Below are 24044 nucleotides of genomic sequence, written 5' to 3'. Positions count from 1 at the left end.
TACATGATGGCAACAACAACTGCCCGAGTTACACCAGGAGTGCACAATCCCTCCATCGTGTTCAGACTGTCCGCAATAGGCTGGTAGAGGCTGGACTGGGGGCTTGTAGGCCTGTTTTAAGGCAGGTCCTCACCAGACATCACCGGCAACAACGTCGCCTATGGGCACAAACTCACCGTCGCTGGACCAGATAGGGCTGGCAAAAAGTGCACTTCACTGACGAGTTGCGGTTTTGTCTCACCAGGGGTGATGGTTGGGTTCACGTTTAGTGTTGAAGGAATGAGCGTTACACCGAGGCCTGTAGTCTGGAGTGGGATCGATTTGGAGGTGGAGGGTCCGTCATGGTCTGGGGAGGTGTGTCACAGCATCATCGGACGAAGCTTGTTGTCATTGCAGGCAATCTCAACGCTATTCGTTACAGAGAAGACATCCTCCTCCACCATGTGGTACCCTTCCTGCAGGCTCATCCTGACATGACCCTCCAGCATGACAATGCCACCAGCCATACTGCTCGTTCTGTGCGTGATTTCCTAAAAGACAGGAACATCAGTGTTCTGCAATGGCCAGCGAAGAGCCCGGATCTCAATCCCACTGAGCACGTCTGGGACCTGTTGGATCGGAGGGTGGTGTCTAGGGCCATTCCCCCCAGACATGTCCGGGAACTTGCAGGTGCCTTGGTGGAAGAGTGGGGTAGCATCTCACAGCAAGAATGGGCAAATCTGGTGCAGTCCACGAGGAGGAGATGCACTGCAGTACTTAATGTAGTTGGTGGCACAAGATACTGACTGTTACTCCCCCCCCTCCCAGGGACACATTATTCCATTTCTGGTTGTCACGTCTGTGGAACTTGTTCAGTTTATGTCTCAGTTGTTGAATCCTGTTATGTTCATACAAATATTTACACGTTAAGTTTGCTTGAAAATAAACGCAGTTGACAATGAGGAGATGTTTCTTTTTTTTGCCGAGTTTATAATGGGATCTTGGCCTCATCAATGTTGCTGCTCAGGCCAACGCATGGTGCCAAGATGCCTGCTTGCCCATTGAACCCAAAGACACTATCGTTCCCTGCTAATGAGTGAGCACTTCTTCTTTTCTCCCCCTCACTCCTTTTCCTTTTTCTCATCGCTTTGTAAATCACTTCTCTTTTCAAGTACTTAAATCATCCCACGATGGCTGAGACACGACAGTCCCAGTTGCTCTGTCGGCCGCCCTAATTGCTGTGTTCCACAACTCAGGTAGAAGGAAGAAGACACGGATGGATCAGTGAGGTTATAGGTCAGACACCCTCTGTTTTTATTTTTGTTTCACCTCTTCCTCTTTGTCTCTCATGTCCTGTATCATAACACTGGCCTTTCTCCTATTTGCTCGCTCTCCTTTCCTCGACATCAGGGAGATCAGTGACTCATTCCATTAACTTCCGCTCGGGGCTGGAAATAATCTGAGGAGTCTTTGAAATAATAAGTGTGGTGAAGTTAAATTACATCTAAAAAAATAAATCCCTGTAACTCCCAAAATCTATACGCCTGCTACTCAGGGTGGCCTTCAGGGGGTTTCCATGAGCGTCCCAACTTCTGACACCATCAGCAGTAAAAACTACTGGTTTTGAGGCCAAGCGGTAAGTGTTAATTTTCCAGAGTCTGCTTATTGTTTGGAATGGGTTGTACTTGGTGAGTGTCAGCGCTGCATTTCGCCTTGCTTGGCTCCTTAGCTAAAGGAGAACAGGAGCTTGAGTCCCAAATAGCACTCTATACTCTATATAGTGGCAGCAGTGTCACGGTGGTGTGCTTCGGGGCACGTGGGCTCTGGCCAAAAGTAGTGCACTATGTAGGGAACAGGGTGCCACTTGGGATGTGGCCCCATGACTGTGTGGCAGAATCATAGCAACAGCAGCCACCGTAAAACATGCTAACGATGGTTAGCCACAAACGAGAACAAGGTCCGCTCTGTCTTTTTCTTTCCATTTTAATGTTGCCTGCTCACTATTAGCTTTTCCGCCTTGGGGAGGTTGGGGAGTCTATCATTTCGGCTCGTTTGACTGGAGATGGAAACTTCAGACACATTGTGGTCGACTAGGGCAAAGCCCCTAATCTGTGAGTGGTGTTACATTGACGAAACAAAAACACATCTTCTATTGACTTCATTGTCTTCGAGCAGCTAAAAAAAAACTGTATAATCTTGTTAGATAAGTCCTGTCAGGAAACGATTCCTGACTACATAGGAAGTAATTCTCAATGATGGTATCCTTATTCCATTGGACAACAACAGGTCTACCGAATTAGCTGCACATAGTGGCATCTGTCTTATTGATCTAGATTGATTGATATTTGACCAGTAATCTAATTGAATGTCTAATAAAAGCACAGCTGAATAAACTGTCCTGTAAAGACCCTTACCCCGCCACTCAATCACTCTGTCAGGCCTCATTTGTGGGACCCTCTGAAAAAAACACAAATGGTAGACCACGGCAATAACCTCAAAATCACGTTAATTAAGGAATGGCTGAAGATACTGTATATCGACGTAACGTCTGCTCCCGACTCACACTCTCGAACACATAGATCCCTGAACGCAGCTAAACTCTTCAGGTCCTAATCGCCTGAATTCTGATCACCTGTTCACACACCTGCATGTCATTTACACACACTATTTCGTTCAGTTCTTTGCACCCCATCAATGTGAGGTATAGCTTTTTTTCCCCACATTCTATTCTGAGCTCTGTTAATTTCCATACTAGACCTCCTGTGTATCGTAGTTGTTGGCCCTCCTCACTAACGATGCCTTTTTTCCTATTCCCCGCCTGTACTTTTGCCTATCAGATTTCCTGTCGTCAACCTCTCATCTGACCTCCCTGACTACGTTATTAGCCTTTTCCCTGCCTGTACTGTTACCTTTTTGGAGACCCTGTGTACGACCTTCTGCCTGTCCCTGGACCCAGCTACCTGCCTCCTCCTGTGGTCCTTTGCTAGTAAACACCTGCTGCGCCCTGCGCTTGAAACTAGCACTCTGTCTCCCATCGTATTCATTACAATCGACTTATTTGTATTTTATTTAGAGAGTTAATCAAGCAGTGAGGGACAATGGGAGAATGCAGCGGACCATCATCGCCGTGTCAATATTTAGGGCACGCTGAAATGGATTGTAATTGGTTATGCACATCACAGAAAGCGATTTACATTTGAAGGAATGATTAACCTTTACGATCCACTGTTGGAGGCAGTTAAAAAGCGCCTAAAAGTTTACTGACTGACACCTGGCCAAGAGCTCTCGTTTTATATTCCTCGTGCTGTCTTGTAGACTGAGACAGTGGGAGCTCCAATCAAAAGCAGCCCTGTAGCGTTCTCTTTCTAGTGCTTTCTTCTCTTCATATCATAGTAGTTTCTGCAGCGAAGACCGGGACCTTTAGAGGTGAACAACGGTCAAAGGACACCCCGTGGGCAGATAAGCATCGACACTTACGGCATACTGATACTACAAGGTGACGTCCTAAATGGAACCCTATTCTCCTATGGTTCCTGGTCAAATGTAGTGTACTACAGTATATGGAATAGGGTGCCATTGGGGACGTATCCCTAGATATGAAGGACGTGCCAGGATATGACATTATTCTGGACAGAAATTAAAGAAGAAATCCAGAAAATCTTTGGGTTGAATCTTTTATTGGACCCTCTTCACTGTATCTTAGGCTCACAGTTGAAGACGAGGGACAGTGTGTACAGAGGCAGGTTGGAGTTGTGAGAGAACCAACTCTGAACATAGTGAAAACAGTTAGAGAAGGACATGGTGCTTGCCTGTAATGTACAGAGTGGCAACAGGCCATAGGGTAAAGAACACGCAACAGGTGTCTCTCTGAACGTTGTCGGCTCAAGTGATTTATTCCCCCATACTCCTCCTGTATCTTTTCATGTTTATTGGATAGAGATAGAGGTGAAAGATCGGAGAGTATGCTGGATTCTAAACCATGCTGGCAGCAGTACATTGTACATGTGCTCCAGAGGCAGCGACTTCGACCACCACCCCAGATCACCCTCAAGCCTTTTATACAGTTATACTAATGCAGCAATGGTAAACCCAATTATGGTCTGTTTCATTTTGCTAAGAGGTACAACACAGCCAAGTTTAATTTCTAATCCGCTTCTGGGGTTAGAAATCAGTTCCATTACACAGGTGTCTCGGAGCGAGGGCATAAATAAAACAATGACCTTTTAGTTTCACTCCATTGCTAACATAATTGGAACAACGATAGCCCCATTTGAAAAAAAGTCTGACTATTGTTCTTTTACAAAGAGACAACAACAAGCGGACAATGGCTTTCTATGCTGCCCTTGCTGCAGCACGCTTCCAGAAGCACTCCTCTCTCCTATTCAGCACAGTAATGACTAACCACGCTTCCAGAAGCACTCCTCTCTCCTATTCAGCACAGTAATGACTAACCACGTTTCCAGAAGCACTCCTCTCTCCTATTCAGCACAGTAATGACTAACCACGCTTCCAGAAGCACTCCTCTCTCCTATTCAGCACAGTAATGACTAACCACGCTTTCAGAAGCACTCCTCTCTCCTATTCAGCACAGTAATGACTAACCACGCTTCCAGAAGCACTCCTCTCTCCTATTCAGGACAGTAATGACTAACCACGTTTCCAGAAGCACTCCTCTCTCCTATTCAGGACAGTAATGACTAACCACGTTTCCAGAAGCACTCCTCTCTCCTATTCAGCACAGTAATGACTAACCACGCTTCCAGAAGCACTCCTCTCTCCTATTCAGCACAGTAATGACTAACCACGCTTCCAGAAGCACTCCTCTCTCCTATTCAGCACAGTAATGACTAACCACGTTTCCAGAAGCACTCCTCTCTCCTATTCAGCACAGTAATGACTAACCACGTTTCCAGAAGCACTCCTCTCTCCTATTCAGCACAGTATTGACTAACCACGTTTCCAGAAGCACTCCTCTCTCCTATTCAGCACAGTAATGACTAACCACGCTTCCAGAAGCACTCCTCTCTCCTATTCAGCACAGTAATGACTAACCACGCTTCCAGAAGCACTCCTCTCTCCTATTCAGCACAGTAATGACTAACCACGCTTCCAGAAGCACTCCTCTCTCCTATTCAGGACAGTAATGACTAACCACGCTTCCAGAAGCACTCCTCTCTCCTATTCAGCACAGTAATGACTAACCACGCTTCCAGAAGCACTCCTCTCTCCTATTCAGCACAGTAATGACTAACCACGCTTCCAGAAGCACTCCTCTCTCCTATTCAGCACAGTAATGACTAACCACGTTTCCAGAAGCACTCCTCTCTCCTATTCAGCACAGTAATGACTAACCACGCTTCCAGAAGCACTCCTCTCTCCTATTCAGCACAGTAATGACTAACCACGCTTCCAGAAGCACTCCTCTCTCCTATTCAGCACAGTAATGACTAACCACGCTTCCAGAAGCACTCCTCTCTCCTATTCAGCACAGTAATGACTAACGACGCTTCCAGAAGCACTCCTCTCTCCTATTCAGGACAGTAATGGCTAACCACGTTTCCAGAAGCACTCCTCTCTCCTATTCAGCACAGTAATGACTAACCACGCTTCAAGAAGCTGATGGACGAACTGACTGACAGAGGCAGAGAGAGGCAGAGAGAGAAAGGAGGTTAGAGAAAATGCCAGATGGCTGCACATTCCCAGTCAGCTGAGCATCATGTGAGGGGTGGGTGAAGAGAGAGGGGGGGGGGGTGAGAGGGCTTTGTTGTTTGTGTTGTTTTGTTCGGTCAAATGTCAGTGTGCCGAAACAAATGCTAACATTAAACATAGCGGCATCTGAGAAAGGGCTGAGCTGGTGTTTTGTTGTAATTGTGAAATGGGGGACAGAGAAACAGAGAAAGAGAGGTGCCCTTGAGGTTATTGGCTTGGCAGTACCTGAATGGAATGTCGGCAATCTACAGTTGAGCATGAATGGAAATACAGTCAAGAGGGACAGACAGTCAGACTGAATTACACTTTGAACTCAGCGTAGGCCGATCAATAGACCTTTTTAAATACAACATGAGAGAGGAAGACAAATACAACACAAGTGTGTGTGTAGCAGCAGCACTGGTAAACAGTAAACAAAACAACGGTAAAGCAGTGCCAGTGCCTTTGACACCATAACCTATCACTGGACAGGGGGCATTTCCCCTCCAAAATTATGTCAATGGCACCCTATTCCCTACACTGTAAAAATGCAACTTAAAGTCCAAATAGCTTAAATATCCAAGTTGGCTGGATTTGAAATTGGGATATTGTGACACCACAATAGATAGAGCAAAAAAGTAAGAGGATTTGCTCTTTCCATTAGTGAGATTGTTGGGCTGTGGTAAGTCAGGACAGGTTTAAAAATGAAAAACACTGTCTGGACCAATAATTGGATCATCACTGACACTGGAGACGAGTCAAAACATCAAAATATATAATTGTCATAGTTGAGAAAGCATGTTTATTATAGTTCATCCAATTTAAAATGTATAGCTCATTTGATGATATCCTTCAATCTTTACGGATGAGAGGACTTTAAAAAGAGGACTTTTATATCTAAAAAAATCAAGGCAACCAGCTGCAACACGATTTTTTGTTTACTCAACTTTGGCAAATGTCTTGAGACAACTTAGGAATGTATGTTAGTAGAATGTTCCTGCCCCTAACTTGAGTAAACAAAAAAATGCGTTGCAGTTGGCTGCCTTTTAAGTTGTCTCAACTTTTACATGTATTTTCTACAGTGTCCATCGTGCACTACTTTTGACAGGAGCCCTATGCCATTTGGGATGCACACTATATCATGCAGAACAGCTGAATACTGTGCGTCGATTCACAACAGTACAATACACAGTAAACAGTCTAGAAGGGTGGATCACTGACCTAAATGTCAATGCTATCTCTGCTATCTACTGATATCTCGGTGATTTCCAACCAGAATGCCCTAGTAGTGTGAAATTGGCAGAGATTGTGGTAATTTGTTATGAATTGGGTGAGACATAATTTTCAAGATTGGAAAGGAGTCAGAAATTGCGCAATGCTTTCAAACCGCCAATTTCCCTTCCCTGTACCAAAACACATACAAAGTAAAGGCAAACAATTCAAGACTAAAGCACATGAAGCTTAACACCTGCCACGAACTGTCGTGATCTTATATTTGATTCATACAGCATATGTCTGTTTTTAAAAGCTAAGACATCCTTGCCTGCTTGCCAACTTATTCCAGTCACAATTGTTTTTGTCATGCTGTCAGATGTTAGACATATTGTAATTTAGTAAATATCTGGACCCGTCTGGACTCCTACAGCAAAGCCAATGACAGCAGATATTAAGCTAAATTAAATATAGTAATAAAAACAGAGAAATTGTTGGTCGGAGTACAGAACCACAGTTCCAAGAGCATAACGAGACAGAGAGAAAGAGAAGGCAAGATGGCCAAATCAAATTGGATTGGTCACATACAGTTGAAGTCAGAAGTTTACAAACACTTAGGTTGGAGTCATTCAAACTCGTTTTCAACCACCACAAATTTCTTGTTAACCTGTTGATGCTCTGGGGGCGCAATTTCATTTTTGGATGAAAAACGTTCCCGTTTTAAACAAGATATTTTGTCACAAAAAGATGCTCGACTATGCATATAATTGCTACCGTTCGAAAGAAAACACTCTGACGTGTCCAGAAATACAAAGATCTTCTCTGTGCGTGCCCTAAAACGTGAGCTTCAGGCAAAACCAAGATGAGATGGCATCCAGGAAATGACAAGGATTTTTGAGGCTCTGTTTTTCATTATCTCCTTATATGGCTGTGAACGCAAGAGGAACGAGCCTGCCCTTTCTGTCGTTTCCCCAAGGTGTCTGCAGCATTGTGACGTATTTGTGGGCAGATCATTGGAAGATTGACCATAACAGACCACATTTACCACGTGTCCGCCCGGTGTCCTGCGCCGAAATTGGTGCGCAAAAGTCACCTGCCAGTATTTTTCCATGGGACACAGAGAGGAAAGCAAGCTTCCACGAACTGCATGTCAATGAAGAGATATGTGAAAAAACACCTTGAGGATTGATTCCAAACAACGTTTGCCATGTTTCGGTCGATATTATGTAGTTAATCCGGAAAAAGTTTCACGTTGTAGGTGACTGCATTTTCGGTTCGTTTCGGTAGCCAGACGCAATGTAGAAAACGGAACGATTTCTCCTACACACAGACGCTTTCAGGAAACACTGCGCATTTGGTATGTGACTGAGACTCTCCTCATTGAAAACATCAGAAGCTCTTCAAAGGTAAATGATTTTATTTATTTGGTTATCTGGTTTTTGTGAAAATGTTGCGTGCTACATGCTACACAAAATGCTATGCTAGCTTTGCATACTCTTACACAAATTAGTCAATTTCTATGGTTCAAAAGCATATTTTGAAAATCTGAGATGACAGTGTTGTTAAGAAAAGGCTAAGCTTGAGAGCAAACGCATTATTTTAATTTTATTTGCGATTTTCAGAAATCGTTAACGTTGCGTTATGCTAATGAGCCTGAGGCTTTAGTCACAAACCCGGATCCGGGTTGGGGAGTTTCAAGAAGTTAACAATCTATAGTTTTGGCAAGTCGGTTAGGACATCTACATTATGCATGACACAAGTAATTTTTCCAACAATTGTTTACAGACAGATGATTTCACTTATAATTCACTGAATCACAATTCCAGTGGGTCAGAAGTTTACATAAACTAAGTTGACTGTGCCTTTAAACAGCGTGACATTTTTCAGAAAATAATGCCATAGCTTTAGAAGCTTCTGATAGGCTAATTGACATCATTTGAGTCAATTGGAGGTGTACCTGTGGATGTATTTCAAGGCCTACCTTCAAACTCAGTGCCTCTTTGCTTGACATCATGGGAAAATCAAAAGAAATCAGCTAAGACCTCAGAAGAAAAATTGTAGACCTCCACAAGTCTGGTTCATCCTTGGGAGCAATTTCCAAACAGCTGAAGGTACAAACAATAGTACACAAGTAAAAACACCATGGGACCACGCAGAAGGAAGGAGGCACGTTCTGTCTCCTAGAGATGACCGTACTTTGGTGTGAAATGTGCAAATCAATCCCAGAACAACAACAAAGGACCTTGTGAAGATGGAGGAAACAGATACAAAAGTATCTACATCCACAGTAAAACGAGTCCTATATCGACATAATCTGAAAGGCCACTCAGAAAGGAAGAAGCCACTGCTCCAAAACTGCCCCAAAAAAAGCCAGACTACGGTTTGCAGCTGCACATGGGGACAAAGATCCAACTTTTTGGAGAAATGTCCTCTGGTCTGATGAAACAAAAATATAACTTTTTGGCCATCGTTATGTTTGGAGGAAAAGGGGGAGGCTTGCAAGCCGAAGAACACCATCCCAACTGTGAAGCATGGGGGTGGCAGCATCATGTTGTGGGGGTGCTTTGCTGCAGGAGGGACTGGTGCACTTCACAAAATAGATGGCATCATGAGGAAGAAAATTCTGTGGATATATTGAAGCAACATCTCAAGACATCAGTCAGGAAGTTAAAGCTTGGTCACAAATGAGTCTTCCAAATGGTCAACGACCCCAAGCATACTTCCAAAGTTGTGGCAAAATGGCTTAAGGACAACAAAGTCCAGGTATTGGAGTGGCCATCACAAAGCCCTGACCTCCATCCCATAGAACATTTGTGGGCAGAACTAAAAAAGCATGCACGAGCAAGGAGGCCTACAAACCTGACTCAGTTCCACCAGCTATGTCAGGAGGAATGGAGCAAAATTCACTTATTGTGGGAAGCTTGTGGAAGGCTACCTGAAAAGTTTGACCCTAGTTAAACAATTTAAAGGCAATGCTACCAAAAACAAATTGAATGTATGTAAACTTCTGACCCACTGGGATTGTGATGAAATAAATGAAAACTGAAATAAATGTATTTGACTAAGGTGTATGTAAACTTCTGACTTCAACTGTAAGTCTCCAACTCCAGTGATTTTTGCAATTCTTTCCAGTCATGGCTACAGAGAACTGGAAGGAAAGGCAGGCAAAGTAGGTGTTGGCTTTGGGGATGACCAGTGAAATACACCTGCTGGAGTGTGTGCTAGTTGGGTGTTGCAATGGTGACCTATGAGCTGAGATAAGGCGGAGCAAGGACTTATAGACGACCTGGAGCAAGTGGGTTTGGCGACGAATGTGTAGTGAGGACCAGCCAACGAGAGCATACAGGTCGCAGTGGTGGGTAGTAGATAGGGCTTTGGTGACAAAATGCATGGCACTGTGATAGACTGCATCCAATTTGCTGAGTAGAGTGTTGGAGACTATTTTGCATGAAGAAATCCGGTGTCTGTAACGAATCTGACAACATATCCCGAATGAGCCGTTTATCTGTGAAACAGAGAATGTTACAATCTCTGATGTCTCTCTGGAGGGCAACTTGTGCCCTAATTTCATCCACCTTGTTGTCTAGAGACATTGGCGATATGCTCGGAAGCGGTGGATGGTATGCTCGCCTTCTAAGTCTGACCAGGAGGTCGCTCCGTCTGCCTCTCCTGTGGCGTCAACGTTGTTTTGGGTCTGCCTCTGGGATTAGATCCAATGTCCAGGGTGGAGGCCCAAACAAAGGATCCGCTTTGGGAAAGTCGTATTTCTGGTCGTAATGTTGGTTGACATCACTCTCATGTCCAATAGTTATTCCCGGGTGTATGTAATAACACTTAAGATTTTCTGGGCTAGCAATGTAAGAAATAATACATTAAAGAAAATACTGCAAAGTTTCCTAAGAAAGTAAAGTGAGGCGACCATCTCAGTCCACACCATCTCTCAAAAAGTATTATTATTTTTCAGTATGGTTTTGATCATTTCATTGTTTTATTACCTAAACACAATGATCCCAGACTCGTAAAACGTTATAAAAAAGTCAAATGCAGTGAATGTGAATGCATGCCATTATAAAGCTCAGAATGAAAGGCTCAGCCCAGTCAAATCAAATCAAAATCAAATTTATTTGTATAGCCCTTCGTACATCAGCTGATATCTCAAAGTGCTGTACAGAAACCCAGCCTAAAACCCCAAACAGCAAGCAATGCAGGTGTAGAAGCACGGTGGTTAGGAAAAACTCCCTAGAAAGGCCAAAACCTAGGAAGAAACCTAGAGAGGAACCAGGCTATGTGGGGTGGCCAGTCCTCTTCTGGCTGTGCCGGGTAGAGATTATAACAGAACATGGCCAAGATGTTCAAATGTTCATAAATGACCAGCATGGTCGAATAATAATAAGGCAGAACAGTTGAAACTGGAGCAGCAGCACGGCCAGGTGGACTGGGGACAGCAAGGAGTCATCATGTCAGGTAGTCCTGGGGCATGGTCCTAGGGCTCAGGTCCTCCGAGAGAGAGAAAGAAAGAGAATTAGAGAGAGCATATGTGGGGTGGCCAGTCCTCTTCCGGCTGTGCCGGGTGGAGATTAAACAGAACATGGCCAAGATGTTCAAATGTTCATAAATGACCAGCATGGTCGAATAATAATAAGGTAGAACAGTTGAAACTGGAGCAGCAGCACGGCCAGCTGGACTGGGGACAGCAAGGAGTCATCATGTCAGGTAGTCCTGGGGCATGGTCCTAGGTCTCAGGTCCTCCGAGAGAGAGAAAGAGAGAGAGAAGGAGAGAATTCTAGAACGCACACTTATATTCACACAGGACACCGAATTGGACAGGAGAAGTACTCCAGATATAACAAACTGACCCCAGCCCCCCGACACATAAACTACTGTAGCATAAATACTGGAGGCTGAGACAGGAGGGATCAGGAGACACTGTGGCTCCATCCGAGGACACCCCCGGACAGGGCCAAACAGGAAGGATATAACCCCACTCACTTTGCCAAAGCACAGCCCCCACACCACTAGTCCAAGGTCTTCTCTGTCCTGGCATCCCAATGGTGGAACCAGTTACCCCCTGAAGATAGGGAAATAAGAGCTGCCCATCTTCCGCAAACATCTGACACCTTACCTCTACAAAGAGTATGTTAAATAATCCCACAGCCCCCCCCCCACACACACATAAAAAATACCTTTCATGAACTAACACAATTTACTTTTTTCCCCACCTACTAGCACAGACTTTTCTGATAGTTAGCTACTTTATTGAGGACAAATGTACTATGACTGTGATATGTGGTTGTCCCACCTAGCTAGCTAAAGATGAATGCGCTAACTGCAAGTCACTCTGGATAAGACTAAATGACAAATCTGGTAAATGACTAAAAATGTGTGTCTGGAAGGAGCTAGCAAGTTAGCCAATTAGCTTGGGTGCTAAAGCTTAAGTGGATGTGAAAGATGCTAAATGGGTGTAGACAAAGAAGAGCTCTCCAGCTGGTACCAAAACATTCAAAGGCCATTTTCTCAAAAGTGAGGTTACAAGTTTATCCTGTTAAGGCTATGCACAATACTGCCCCCTTTGGAGGAATTGTGTGCCCATAGTAAACATAAAAAAAATCTGTCCAAAATTGCTAATATATGCATATACAGTGCCTTGCGAAAGTATTCGGCCCCCTTGAACTTTGCGACCTTTTGCCACATTTCAGGCTTCAAACATAAAGATATAAAACTGTATTTTTTTGTGAAGAATCAACAACAAGTGGGACACAATCATGAAGTGGAACAACATTTATTGGATATTTCAAACTTTTTTAACAAATCAAAAACTGAAAAATTGGGCGTGCAAAATTATTCAGCCCCCTTAACTTAATACTTTGTTGCGCCACCTTTTGCTGCGATTACAGCTGTAAGTCACTTGGGGTATGTCTCTATCAGTTTTGCACATCGAGAGACTGACATTTTTTCCCATTCCTCCTTGCAAAACAGCTCGAGCTCAGTGAGGTCTGCATGGAGAGCATTTGTGAACAGCAGTTTTCAGTTCTTTCCACAGATTCTCGATTGGATTCAGGTCTGGACTTTGACTTGGCCATTCTAACACTTGGATATGTTTATTTTTGAACCATTCCATTGTAGATTTAGCTTTATGTTTTGGATCATTGTCTTGTTGGAAGACAAATCTACGTCCCAGTCTCAATTCTTTTGCAGACTCCATCAGGTTTTCTTCCAGAATGGTCCTGTATTTGGATTCTTCACAAAAAAATACAGTTTTATATCTATGTTTGAAGCCTGAAATGTGGCAAAAGGTCGCAAGGTTCAAGGGGGCCGAATACTTTCGCAAGGCACTGTAATAATTATTATTGAATAGAAAACACTCTGAAGCTTCTAAAACCGTTCGAATTATTTCTGTATGTAAAGCAGAACTCACAGGGCAGCCATTCTCCCAAACTCTCTCTCTCATCAGGAAAGTTACCCCAACTTTGACGTCATCGCCCCCACCCTTCCCAACCAGCTACGGATCTGGGAACAGTTTCTGTGTGTTCAGCATGCTGTGTTCTTTCAATGGGGCGAGTAATGGAGAAAATCCCGCGAGCTTTGGCCGGTTGGCGGGCAAAATACTGAAGTGTCACGAGTATTTAGCTGCGCGTCCTGGCGCAAATTGTAGACAGGGCACTCATTGTTCCAGGTCGTCTGAGAAGAGTTGCGTTCTTTCGATCGAATCGCCAATTGTTTTGTACGTTAATACCATCTGAAAGCTTGATTCTGCACTTAGTTTGACCAGTTTAGTCAACATATAATATGTAATTTTGAAGTTTTGATGCGCAACTATGCGGGACTTGACTCCTTCCACTACATTCTGATCGAAGACCATCAAAGGTAAGGGAATATTTATGTTGTAATTTTGTATTTATGTTGACTCCAACATAGCAGAGAAATATTGCTTATGTCCGAGCGCCACCTCAGAATATTGCCTAGTGAACGAATTCTGTAACGTTAAAAATAAATGTAACACAGCGGTTGCATTAAGAAGCAGTGTATCTTTCGAACTACATGTAGAACATGTATATTTAGTCAAAGTTTATGATGTGTACTGCTGTTATCTGGCGGAGCTATTTATAATTTCACCGGACATTTTTTAGCATTTTTTGAACATGGCGTCAATGTAAACGGAGATTTATTGGTATAAATTGCATATTATTGAAAAAAACATAAATGTACTGTGTAACATGTCCTATTACTGTCATCTGATGAAGATTTTCAAAAGGTTAGTGAATTATTTTTCTTTTAATCCTGCGTTTGTGATTGTGTCTTTTGCTTGACAATATGGCTACATATTGTATGTGTCCTAGTGGTGGTTTGATATACATATGTGCTATGTTTTCAACCCTGGGGTGGCAGGGTAGCCTAGTGGTTAGAGCGTTGGACTGGTAACCGAAAGGTTGCAAGTTCAAATCCCCGAGCTGACAAGGTACAAATCTGTTGTTCTGCCCCTGAACAGGCAGTTAACCCACTGTTCCTAGGCCGTCATTGAAAATAAGAATTTGTTCTTGCCTGGTAAAATAAAAAAACATTTTAGAAATCTGACTCGCTGGGTAGATGAACAAGGCGTTTATCTTTCATTTGAGCTATTGGACTTGTTAATGTGTGGAGGTTAAATATTTCTAAGAATATTTTTGCATTCTGTGCGCCATCTTTTGAGTTGAGCTTGGGGGAGGGGGGGTGCCCCTGGGGAACGTGTACCGTGATGTCATTATCAACTTTCAAAGCAGAATTACTTTCCCATTGTTCCTCAAATGCAGTGTATGATATACCATTTTGTAGCTCTGTGTCTCAGCTTTTCTCCAATGTGAAAGCAGAGCCACATAAAACTGAATCAAGGTGGTCGGTCACAAATATCAAATGTAAAATGTGGTATAATTCCATTTGATCTGTGCTTTGAGAGACATTATGTTGTATGACATGCCCACATCGGTAACACACACCACATGCACTGGAAGAGAATCAGCTGAAAACCAGCACTGTAAAACTAATGTGCGAGTTAGATTCCAGGTTTAATGAAAAGGGACATTTAATGTACATGCACACTCATGTTATCCACAAGCCTAATGTGGTCTAAAGAAGTAAGTCGTGTATACTTCTCCATTGACATCACAAAACGGAGTATCTTTACGAGCCGAACATAGACTGACGATTCCTGCTAAGAGGGCCCATAAACCCAGAGATCATTTCCCATGCCGTGGCATACAAGACAACGAGACTGGACTCTGAAATCGTAGTAGGGTATTGATTTCACTTTAAACGATAGCATGTTTAACTGTGTACACTTTGTCTTCTGCAGCATGTATGGAGCTGGAGTAACTATCCCAAAAAAAACAGGACAGGCATTAAGACACTGAGGTTTGGGTCAGCTGTTCAGTGAAATGTTATGTCTGGTGACTTGTGCTTTGGTGATGATTCGGTAGTTATTCTGTAAGGTAACATTGGCTACTATGGCCCAGTAGTGTATGCAGAGTATCTGTAGTTGTTATGTGTCAGAGCACTCAGCCCCATTGGCAGTGGAGGGGTACTGGTACAAAGTTGGGGAAGGACAGTTTGGCATCCCTACGGACTGAACCCTGGTATAGAACACACACAGTAACAGTATTACAACATGACAGACAGACAGGCAGAAATTCAGACAGGAAGGCAGGCAGGAAGACAGATAAACAGGCAGGCAGATAAGCAGACGATTGACCAGGGTTAAACTCTGCTTCCCTCCTCCAGGGATAGACTCAGATGGCAAGCCCAGGACCATCACTCTTCCTGGGGTTAAGTTGAGGACTTCACATCCAAGATGGGGAGCTGGAGGGAGAGAAATAGATGAGAGATAGAGGAACAAAGCCTGGGCTTAAAAAAAGAGGAACGCAGCAAAAATAGAGAATGCTCTGAGGACATATATTGATCCCATAGGTCTCTGGTCAAAAGTGAACTATAAATCGGGAATAGGGTGCGATTTGGGAGGCAACCATTGAGTCCTCTGTCCACTTCTCTGTGGTAAGTGAGTGTTGGTGTGTGAATCGCTGTGTGAAGCCTGTGTTATTGAGGTACCCTCTGTGTTGTAGCCTGTTATAGTCTGCACAGTGGAGAGGCTGATGCACCACACATACCTCTACACCTAATGGCAACAATCAACCCCCTCCCGCACACACTGGCACACACACATAGACACAGATGCACGCTAGCTAGAATGCACACACACACACAGGTCACTGACCCCCATCATCAGCACTGTGAAAGTGTTGGCTCTCACAATCACTCTTGCTTGTACTACCGCTAAACACTCAGTACGTACACACACTTCAGAAAATGACAGCCATCCCCTGAGTGAAATTGCTCTGACGATATCTACTCCCCTGCAGGGTACCTTATCAGTGGGGGTTGAGGAGAGAATTAGTGTGCGCATGCTCGCACGCTCACACGCTCACATGCACACACAAACACACACACACACAAACACACACAAACACACACAAACACACACAGAACATAATTGAAGGAGCTGAGGTGAAGGGGTTTGCAGACATTTACTGACCACAATCACAATAATGTCAGAGACAGATGTCGTCCATCCACACACTAATTACATTTGTATCTAGTGCATTCTACAACATAGGCCTTTAGAATGATCCATTTCACATAGAAGCTTGATTCCTATTGGACAGAGAAGGTGTGCTAACTTCTGCCTTCCAAATAAAAGGCTGGGTTATCCACTACCCCAAAGTCCTTCAGGTCAGGTCAGCTGTGGAATCACAAAGTAATCAGATTAGTACTGAATGTTATCTGTAACAGGCGTTTGATTGGAGTCACAGTAATTTTGATGTCCAAGACTTCATGAAATCATCATGATCTTCATCATCGTCGTCACCATCGTCATGCTCACCAGCATCAACTTCATCAACACCCTAACCTCTGACTTTACATCAAGGAGTGTCTCTTTAGGAATACCAAGAATCAGCAGGGCCAGTCCAATGGCTATGCCAGCCTACATAGCCTCTATAGGAGAGACAAACACATGGATTTATATTCAATATAGTACAATATAGTCCATAAAGGGTTGCAACATTCTGGTAAGTTTCCCAAAGTTCTTAGGTATTCCTGAAATCCCTGTTGGATGATTCCTGGATTTCTTGCTCATTCTCTCCTTATACCGGAAAACTTCCCGACCGGGATTTCTGAGGATTGCAGATAGACCAATGTTATTTATATGAATAGTAAAGAGGACAGGTTCAAAAATCAACCCATGCGGGACACCTTTAGTAATAGCAAGGTCATTTGACTTAACACCATCAGAAAGGACACATTGTGTCCCGTCTGACAGTTCCCAAACCACTTGCACGACGCCCGGTTGAGGCCTGTTTCAGACAACCTTTGAATGAGTAGGGGATGGTCGATGTCACGTCCTGACCTTAGTTCCTTTTTTATGTCTCTGTTTTAACTTGGTCAGGGTGTGAGTTGGGGTGGGCATTAGATGTTTTTGTTCTATGTTTTGTATTTCTGCTTTTGGCCTGGTATGGTTCCCAATCAGAGGCAGCTGTTAATCATTGTCTCTGATTGAGAACCATACTTAGGTAGCCTGTGTTCCCACTATGATTTGTGGGTAGTTGTTTTCTGTTTAGTGTATGTCACCTTACAGAACAGTTTAGTTTCTTCCATTCACTTTGTTATTTTGTTTTGTGTGTTCAGTGCTAATAAAGTAACATGGACACTTACCACGCTGCGTATTGGTCCGATCCTTCATACTCGTCGTCAGACGACGAAGTGATCCGTAACAGTCGACAGTATCAAAGGCCTTGGATAGATCTATAAATATGACAGCACAGTGATTCCTATGATCTGCTAGGTTCTGAACAAACAGTAAAAAGTCAGATGACAAGAAAAAGTTCAAACCAAGTGAATTCAACCCAAGAGTTTTTATTTTATTTTTTATTTCACCTTTATTTAACCAGGTAGCCCAGTTGAGAACAAGTTCTCATTTACAACTGCGACCTAGCCAAGATAAAGCAAAGCAGTGCGACAAAAAACAACAGAGTTACACATGGGATAAACAAAAGTACAGTCAATAAAACAATACAAAAATCTAGATACAAATGTAGTAAGATTGGGGAGGTAAGGCAATAAATATGCCATAGTGGCGAAATAATTACAATGCATCAAATAAACACTGGAGTGATAGATGTGCAGAAGATGAATGTGCAAGTAGAGATACTGGGGTGCAAAGGAGGAAACAAATAAATAACAATATGGGGATGAGGTATTTGGGTGGCCTATTTACAGATAGGCTGTGTACAGGTGCAATGATCGGTAAGCTGCTCTGACAGCTGATGCTTAAAGTTAGTGAGGGAGATATAAGACTCCAGCCTCAGTGATTTTTGCAATTCGTTCCAGCAATTGGCAGCAGAGAACTGGAAGGAAAGGCGGCCAAAGAGGAGTTGGCTTTGGGGATGACCAGTGAGATCTACCTGCTGGAGTGCATGCTACGGGTGGGTGCTGCTATGGTGACCAGTGAGCTGAGATAAGGCGGGGCTTTACCTAGCAAAGACTTATAGATGACCTGGAGCCAGTGGGTTTAGTGACGAAAATGAAGCGAGGGCCAGCCAACGAGAGCATACAGGTCGCAGTGGTGGATAGTATATGGGGTTTTGGTGACAAAACGGATGGCACTGTGATAGACTGCATCCAATTTGCTCAGTAGAGTGTTGGGGGCTATTTTGTAAATGACATCGCCGAAGTCAAGGATCGGTAGGATGGTCAGTTTTATGAGGGTATGTTTGGCAGCATGAGTGAAGGATGCTTTGTTGCAATATAGGAAGCCAATTCTAGATTTAATTTTGGATTGAAGATGCTTAATGTGAGTCTGGAAGGAGAGTTTACAGTCTAGCCAGACATCAAGGTATTTGTAGTTGTCCACATATTCTAAGTCAGAACCGTCCAGAGTAGTGATGTTAGACGGGCGGGCATTGATCGGTTGAAGAGCATGCATTTAGTTTTACTTTCATTTAAGAGAAGTTGGAGGCCACGGATGGAGTGTTGTATGGCATTGAAACTCATCTGGAGGTTTGTTAACACAGTGTCCAAAGTGAGGCCAGAAGTATACAGAATGGTGTCGTCTGCGTTGAGGTGGATCAGAGAATCACCAGCAGCAAGAGCGACATCAACGATGTATACAGAGAAAAGAGTCAGCCAGAGAATTTAACCCTGTGGCACCCCCATAGAGGCTGCCAGAGGTCCGGACAACAGACCCTCCAATTTGACACACTGAACTCTATCTGAGAAGTAGTTGGTGAAGCAGGCGAGGCAGTCATTTGAGAAACCAAGGCTGTTGAGTCTGCAGACCATGGGAGACGCAGACCATGGGAGAGGTGGCTGTAAACAGCTGAGGGGAGAGGACATGGAAAAACCTACAGTAGGTAGAGGAGGAAGGGGAGACGGGGGAGTGTGAAAATACAAATGTAATTGCTTTTCTCCCCTACTGCTTTCTCCACTCTGCCAGCAGCTGACCCAGACTCCACAGTGAATTTATACAGGCCCTGCAGGCCAACAGACTGCATTAATTCACTACACCACTCTACTCTCCCACTGGCACAATGGAACTGGTTTATAGTGAGCGGGGAGGAGCAGAGAAGGAGGGAGGGAGGGTGGGAAGGAGGGAACAAGCAAGAGAGAGACGTGATCATTCAAGGAAATGGCAGGGATGTAGAGTGTGGAGTTGGGAAGAGAAGAGGAAAGGAGCAGAGGGAGGAGAAGGAGAGAACGGAAGGGGAGCGCAACAAAAATAGGAGTCAATTGGGGAGAGGTTCGGGAAGAAAGCGAGAGAGAACCTGTGAAAGTGGCTGACCTCCCACCACACACTCAGTGGTAAAGGAGATGTCATCCAGGGCGATGTCAGTCCACACGTCATCCCCCCACTTCTGCCTGGAAGGTCACTCTGAAGGGGGCCGTGTTGGACAGGATCATACTGGCATAGAAACACCGATCACCATGGTTACTGCTGGCGGCCCACATCAGCAGGCGGGTCCCACTTGGACCAACCATGTAGACCTGAGTGACACGCCACGAGATTTCAGCACTATAAATGTCACTTAGCCATGACTTAACAAGGGAGACACACAGTGAGTACAAGGATGCACAACTCAAGTCTTTAAGTTATTTATTAGGACATGACTTAAAGGGAAGTTGAGGATTTCACAACTTCATGTTAAATGGTTCCTCACCCTGAAAGAGGTCTATGGGCCAGGAGAAACTATAATCCATAGTTCGGTTTTCTTTAAACAGCTAGCAATAAATCTATGGACGTGATGGGGGAACCATTTAACATTAAGTTGTAAAATACTGAACTTTCCCTTTAATCTTTAATCCTACCTTTAATGTCCCCATCCTGTCTGATCCATGCAGACTCATAGGTGACACAATCCAATACTGGCTGGGGATGGGTTACGTAACCTCGGCGATGTCACCTTCTCTTTCTGTGGCACAGTACACGTACAGAAACTTCCGTTCTCCACCTGTGGATCATGGATAGAAATATGTAGACACATTATCTAGTCATTTCCTAGCTAGCGAGTCAAATCAAATGTGCAGTACTGGGGCCTAAACAGTATATCTTCCTCACTCACAATTCCTTATCGGTCCCTGATCTTGCATCCTATGTCTCGTAAACACACGCGACAGCCCTCTCGACACCGCCTTAGCCAGCTATGGCACCGAAAAGCTAGCATTTTGGCGTCATGAGTGGTAGCATTTTAAGCTAAGGAGGGAGGTTCTAACAAGGACCCAGATAATATTCTGGTGAAGTGACATGGGCAGGAAAATCTCTGTGCCCTAAATGTGATTATTCTGCTTGACGAGGCCACTGAGGCCACTCCAGAACAAAGTGGACGTTTTCCATATGTGCTCGAAGGGATTTGGGGGCATCTCAATGTGTGGTGATTCACACACCACAATATTCCCACCCGGAATACTGTATCTCCCTGGAAAATTGACAGGAATCTTCCGCAGTCCTTTATTCCTCATCCCTGTCTCCTTCATTCTAGGAAAGAGCTGTATGCTGGTTTTTGTTATGTTTTCTAAAATTTTAATCAGCTTTCAATGTGCAACAGTAAAGCAGCTAATGCATGATTAGGAATTTAACATGTCCATGAAGTCTGTCTTTATAATCACTGCAGCCACTCATCTGTGTGGCTCCTCAGTCCCCTCCACCATCCCCATTCTTTTGTATTCTCTATTGTAGAGTCCATAAGCTGTGTGTGTGTGTGTGTGTGTGTGTGTGTGTGTGTGTGTGTGTGTGTGTGTGTGTGTGTGTGTGTGTGTGTGTGTGTGTGTGTGTGTGTGTGTGTGTGTGTGTGTGTGTGTGTGTGTGTGTGTGTGTGTGTGTGTGTGTGTGTGTGTGTGTGTGTGTGTGTGTGTGTGTGTGTGTGTGTGTGTGTGTGTGAGAGAGAGAGATCTGGTTGGCTAGGTCCATCGATCTGCCTCCCCAGTGAGATCATAAGGTCTGCCTGTGACACAAAGCACTGCCTGGTGTCCACATTCATCTCCACGATCAATGAGCTGGGTGGCCAGTCACAGGGACACACACACACACACACACACACACACTCTGGCTTCGTCACAAAGGGCATCCTATTCCCTCTGTAGTGCACTATGTTTGACCAGGGCCCATAGGGCTCTTTTCAAAGTTAATGCACTATATAGGGCATAGTGTGTTGACACAATATGTTATACATTCTGGATAGGTGTGTTCCACTATTACAACAATTGTTCTAAAGTTCATGGGTCAATTTGTTGCGATGTAATGCATCAGATACTGGTGTAACGATCGGCTTTCTACTTGGTTTGTAAACAAGTACACAAACACACACAGACACAGAGAGGCACATAGACACACACAAACACTCTTCCAGCCCAACACTAGCCCCGGCAGCCATGTTTTTAACAGCACACAAACCAAACAGCTGTAAATACCCCCTTAAGATTACCAATAAACAGAAGAATGCTGGAATTTCCTGTGTGGAAATCCTCTTATTGCCACGGGAACATTGTCAATCTGCTTCAATGCTTTGGGAGAGTCTTAAATCTGCCACAGAAGATTGTATTCTGTGTGGTATACAGAGCTAATAAGTAATGGACCCAGATGACTCCCTGAACTCAGGCACTCAGGCAGAATGATACTCCATGGGTGTTTCCCAAATGTCACCCTATTCCCTTTTTAGGGCATTATTTTGACCGGGGAACATAGGACCCTGTTCAAAGGTAGTGCACACTATAGGGAATATGGTAACATTTTGGTTGATTACTGTAGTGGTATAGGACCCAAGTTTTCCTTGGACATGTGATCTGTTTTTTTAACCTTTATTTAACCAGGCAAGTCAGTTAAGAACAAATTCTTATTTTCAATGATGGCCTAGGAACAGTGAGTTAACTGCCTGTTCAGGGGCAGAACGACAGATTTGTACCTTGTCAGCTTGGGGGTTTGAACTTGCAACCTTTCGGTTACTAGTTACTAGTCCAACGTTCTAACCACTAGGCTACCCTGCCACCCCCTAGGAATTGAACATGTCCATGAAGTCTGTCTTCATAATCACTGCAGCCACACTACAGACTATTTTTCTCATCATTTGGTCAGGAACAGCTCCGGGCCCTAATTCTATTCTATTCTACCTGTTCAGACCACGTGGTCAGTAAAACCACAAGGTCCAAGGAGGGCAGTACTGACCAGGGCTGTGGTCAGTGAGGAGTCCAGTTTTATGGGTGACTCTTCTGGCCAATCCTCCAGTCAAGGTCATTATCGGGGTTCTGAGTCAGCTGGCAGGTCTCCTCCCACATGTCCTCTGGCAAGTAGAAGTTACAGGAACCTGGTAGGCTTATTATGTGGCCTGGGAGAGAGAGTGATTGGGGAGAAGGGGAGAACGAGGGAGGGAGAGAGAGACCGAGAGGGAGAGAGAGAACTTCTGTGAGTGTAATGTTTACTGTTAATGCCTTTATTGTTTATTTCACTGTTGTTTATTATATATTCCACTTGCTTTGGCAATGTAAACATATGTTTCCCATCCCAATGAAGCCCTTACATTGAATTGGAGAGAGAGAGAGAAAAGTTGCAGATGACACGTATCTCCCTCTATCTCAAACGGACCTCCCCACAGGTATAGTGCAGTAGTCCCTAGCTCTGGTCCAGGTGCTGAGCTGTCAGCAAGCCATACATAACTGCCGTAACCAGTACTACCCAGCTCTACTCGCATCAGTCCACCTCGTAGTGTATGTCTTGTCTGCACAGTCGGCCTCACTGTCACACACTAGGTGGGACTCGATGCACTGGCAAACAAAGTCTGTGACCACTGTACAGGATGGTGGCACCACTGCACTTGGAATACACACCAATGCACACACACTGGCGGGAAGTGGGTTCAGAACAACAACAAAAGAAAACTGTATATAAAATGGTTTTTATTATAACACCACCGAAAAGGGCACTTGGCGAGTAGGGGTGCAAAGGTACATGTGCTCAGCACAGGTAGACTCCTATCTGTGCACGTGCCTGTGTGTGTGTATGTGCTTTAGGCTTTACTATCGTCGTGGGGACCACAACGATCCTCACAAGGATAATAAAGCGAGGACAATCCGATTTTGCCGGTCTCCACAAGGAAAAAGGCCATTTTAGGTTTAGGCATTAGGTTTAGGCTCACAATTAGTTAGAATTAGGGTTAGGGGTTAGGTTTAGGAGTTTGGTTTAGGCTTAAGGTTAGGGGTTTGTTTGTGGTTAAAGTTTGTTTGAAATATGCAGAAAAGGAGAGTAATTGCCCATAATTCTGCTTCCAATTTTGATCATCATGATTTAGTGACTATAAAGAAAATGTATTGATCTACAGGGATTTTTTAAAGACCGACTAACTTTTGTCTGCTTGGACTCGAGATAAGTATAGTTACATTAATCTTTTTGCAGGCAATCATGTTATTTTGGTGAATCTATTTGCGATTCTGAGAATGTAATGTAGTTTCGATTCATGTTTTTATGTTTTGAGAATGCAACATTTTGAAAAGGCATTTACTGTTTTGCAAAAGGCCACAATGTTTGTCTTGTGAACTCTGTTTTAAAAATGGACAATATTGTTCCAAAAAATGCTTGTACACAATTGAGAAAACGTAAC

The 24044-nt window shown here is 44.0% G+C and overlaps 1 pseudogene; it reads right to left on the bottom strand.

Annotated features, from left to right (window-relative positions):
• The window catches only part of LOC135521643 (MAM and LDL-receptor class A domain-containing protein 1-like), a 61196-nt pseudogene that overhangs the window by 17395 nt on the left and 19757 nt on the right, over positions 1–24044 (bottom strand).

This window comes from Oncorhynchus masou, chromosome 30 (assembly GCF_036934945.1).
Source record: "Oncorhynchus masou masou isolate Uvic2021 chromosome 30, UVic_Omas_1.1, whole genome shotgun sequence".
Classification (NCBI taxonomy): domain Eukaryota; kingdom Metazoa; phylum Chordata; class Actinopteri; order Salmoniformes; family Salmonidae; genus Oncorhynchus; species Oncorhynchus masou.
Note: the sequence above shows the minus strand (reverse complement) of the source record. Positions and strands in the feature narration are given on the sequence as shown.